The sequence below is a fragment of the Epinephelus moara genome, chromosome 20 (assembly GCF_006386435.1).
Source record: "Epinephelus moara isolate mb chromosome 20, YSFRI_EMoa_1.0, whole genome shotgun sequence".
Classification (NCBI taxonomy): domain Eukaryota; kingdom Metazoa; phylum Chordata; class Actinopteri; order Perciformes; family Serranidae; genus Epinephelus; species Epinephelus moara.
Genome location: NC_065525.1, coordinates 12,109,198 through 12,113,341, shown reverse-complemented (window position 1 = coordinate 12,113,341; position 4,144 = coordinate 12,109,198).

The window sequence follows — 4,144 nt, the reverse complement described above, 5'->3', positions numbered from 1 at the left end:
CATTGGGGTGCTGGTGTTTTCTGTCATGGATGAGTGTAAGTGTGTGTGAGTGTGCACTGAGGGGTTATGTCCCCAGAATCAATCAGTGTGGCTGTTTTCAAGGAGAAAAAGAGTTTCTACCAGCAATAATGATGATCGGTGAACAGGGCGATATCTGTGAAAAGCAATGAGATAAAACACACGCATCTCAGCAAAGCGTCCACTCTTTGTATATCTTCGGCTTCACTCCCTCAATCCTTCACTTTAAACACACCTCAAACAGATGAAGACGCTGTGAGATTGAGATGAAGTGGAAATGGCTGTTTCGTGCCGTGCTCCTTTCTGTTACATAATTCATCTACATACAACCCACTGTGGAGCTGAAATATTAATACAAATGAACCGGGCAGCCCGACAACACAACACCTTTACTGGGCTGGATTGTATTTGCACACGTACACACAGCTGCCTCACAACTCCAAGCTAAAAGTGAGACGTCTACAAAGATATGCATGTAGGATGCAAATATCAGGCTCTCTGCTTTGAATGGAGGGAAGTGGTAGACCAGACACACAGATAAAGACAGACGATAGGAGTGACTAAAGAGAGTAAGAGAGGAGAATGAAGTGTGTTTGAGTCGGCAGTCCCCGCAGGCTGGCGACAGGCCTCATCTGTAATGTAATGTTGATCTATCTATTGTCGCAGTGCCAGCAGAGCCCAGAGCCCACTATTGATTATTATAGGGTGAAAAGAGAAGCTGAGGAAATAGAACAGGACAGCTCTGCTGAGTTTACACTCTTATACACTCTTGCACACACACAAGCTGTTCTTATGCACTGTCATGTACCTGAGCTCACACAGTCTATGAGACAGCAACGCTGCTGTTAGTGAATGTGACTTTTACAAGCGTAAGAAATAGCGTCGTTGAGGGAATGTCTCCGCTGACTTTCACACGCCGCCTCCAAAAGGAGTCGGCTGCCAGCAGCGTGTCAGCACTGTGCTGTTCCAGCATGCAGAGTGGATCTGGAAAATTACTGCCCCACCTCTGAGGAGACGTGACAGGTCAAGTTCAACAATGCATCTGTATGCATGATGGTGCCAACTTGGTTTGTCCAGATCATCTTAATTATTTGCCCTCAGTGCTTTAGCTTCAGCTGGGGTAACCTTGATTTATAGCACTGAAAATACAGAATGCACAGCACACTGCCAGTGCTGGGCATATAGATAAGTGTTCTGTTTGAGGTTGGATTAAAGAAACAAGATGGATCATATAAATTGGTGAGCTTTGCACGTGTTAATTAGCATATTTTGGAACTTTGGAGAGAGCAAAGCCAAAGCCAGCTGCACCCCCTGCATTCAGTCTTTATGCTAAGCTAGGCTAACTGCCTCCTTGCACTAGCTCTATACCTACCATGCAGTGCAGAGAGGTATTGATCTTCTCAACTAACTTTGGAAAAAGCAATTAAGCGTATTCACCAACATTTTACCAGCTAGCAAACATTTAGCTGCTAGAGATAGATATTTACCTCAGGCATGGTCAAATCATGAGACAATGGGCCCCTGGGCACAAATATGCAAAAGGCCCAACCCAACCAACCTGAAAAGGCCCCACCACCTGTCCTACATAGGAGCAACATATGCAGACTTTGTGGTGGTTTTGCCTAATTTTTCTTTTGTTTTGCATCTCTTTATCATCTCTATGCATTTTTTCATGGTTTTCTCTCTATTTGTAGTTATTTCACGTCTTTGCAGTACCTTTGTACCTCTGTGTGGCCTTTTTCTCTATGTCGTCATTTTGAGTCTCTTCCTAGTACGTGTCAATTTGAGTGATATTTTGCAGGTTAAGGCTACGGGGGCCCCTGGGCCTGTGCCCAGTAGGCCTGTTCAGTAATCCATCCATGACCTCAGGAGTTAGTGAAAACAAAAAGAGGAGTGACTTAGGGCATTTTCATATTAGGCACAATGGATCTGTACTGTGCCCAGGTATGATTGCTGTGCTGCCGTCTCCTATAAAGGCATCAGAAATAGATTGAGACTGTTTCATAACTGGTAAATTTAAAAAACAAACAAACAAAAAAAAAAAAATTCTTGTAGTTGCATTGAATAGCAGTCTGCTTCAATGTTTTCGTAAAGTTGGTGTTCACACCTGATGTGTGCTGTAATGGACTACGCACAAATCATGCTCAAGACCACCTTTTCAAGTGCGTATGGTACACAACATTCACACCAATTAAATAAAAGGGACTTTGGGATCAAGTTTACTTGGATACAGGCGTGTGTCCCTGATGTGAAAGCTCCCCTTATGGGGCAGCAGGGATGTGAAGCAGTTGCCGTCAGTGGTGTAGTGGTAATTGATGAAGTGGGTATACCCGTATACCTGAGTATACCCTCCACTACACCACTGGCTGCCGCCCATGTGGATGCACACAGAGTTTGCTCTGTCAAGCAGATCTCACCGTGTTGAACTTCTGGCGGTTGCCACCTGGCATTGGCCGATCTAATGGTGGGCATCGCAGAAGCAGAAAGAAGACAGGATGGAGGAGCTGATAAGTTTAGTGACTGAATACCTAGTGTTACAGTGCTAGCAACTTATAAGGACAACACGAGGAAAAACTGGGCCTGGGATAACACTTCCACCTAACTTCAGATAACTGATAAATTGTCCGAGTATGCAAACTTACAAACTTGCTTGCGCTTCTGCTGGTGTTCCCCAACACCTGCATGTAATCACAGCTGTGAATGGTAGTGGCAGCAGCCACTTAAGATAGTTTCCTGTTTGGGGAAGCGCTCCTACAGGTATGCAGTTGTCAGGGTGGTTACCACGTGGCAGTATGACAGCATCTTTACGCTACATTAGCCAGTTGGCCAGAGACACAACTTAGAATGGATGCTCATGTTGCTCTGTGCTTGTTGGATGTGTAAATAGAGCCAGCCATTTGCTAACACCTTTAGCATAATAACTTATAAAGTGATCATATGTCAGTGTTGCATTTACAGCCTGCTGCGCTGCCCCTAGTGGCCAAACAAATATTAAAGTGTACTTTTTATAAATTGAACTGAATAAGATGATTTGAGTTTTGACACAACTTTAATGACACAGTGAATTGTGTAGACTTTGCCATTTTCACAGCAGAGATTTGAAATGTAGCAAAAAAAGCACATGGTGTACCAACACTGAACCATAGCCTAATGATTAAACACACCCACTTCTCTCAACATTTGAGAGTCAATTGAAAAATATTAATATTCTTCACGTGTAGAAAGATGTCTATTTGCAGATTTCATCCAACAGCAGGAAAATGCTTCTAGGGATACTTGCCCTCCTGCTCATTACAGTCTTATTACTTTATCCTGAATATGATCACCTCTTGCAGTAAATGAGTTGAAGAAATATATATGAGTACATTTTTTTCATCCTCATTCCCGTAATAGGATCTGTGGCTTTGCCTGCCCCTCTGCACAGCAGACTGGCCATTAATGAAAAAGTTCTTTTCCCTTTTTTTCCCCAGAATTTACATTTATTATGTGGGCTAATCACTGCTGGCTGGAGGCAGTGTGGGAAATGTGATTAGTGTGTGAGTTCTAATTAAGTCTGTGAAGCCTCACACACACTGGCAGACAGGCTCGGGGAGCTGCACGCTTAAATACACACACAGATGTAGGAAGGAACACACTAGGTCTGCTTGCATGCACAGAAACACACGCATGCGCTTCAAATGCATAAAGACATATGGGAATTTACATGCAACACAGACACAGACATACAGACACAGACACACAGACACAGACACAGACACAGACACACACACACACACACACACACACACACACACACACGAAATCTACTATAAAGCATGATGATGCAACAACAAAACAATCTGCTCACTATCTGCATCTCTCTCATCTCTCTCTTACACACACACCAGTCTGTCCACTGCAGTGCCCAGTCCTATCACACAATCACATCAAACTTGAGAGCACACACACACCCACACGCACACACACGCGCGCGCGCGCGCGCGCGCACAGAGAGAGAGAAAGAAAGCGAGAGAGAGAAGCTGACTCAGATGGATGCTGTCGGTGGCAGTGCGCCCCTAGCGGCGGTGCAGCGGCGCTGCTGCTCCTGCGCCGGGGTTAAAAAGCGGCGGGCGGCGCGCTGGGGCCA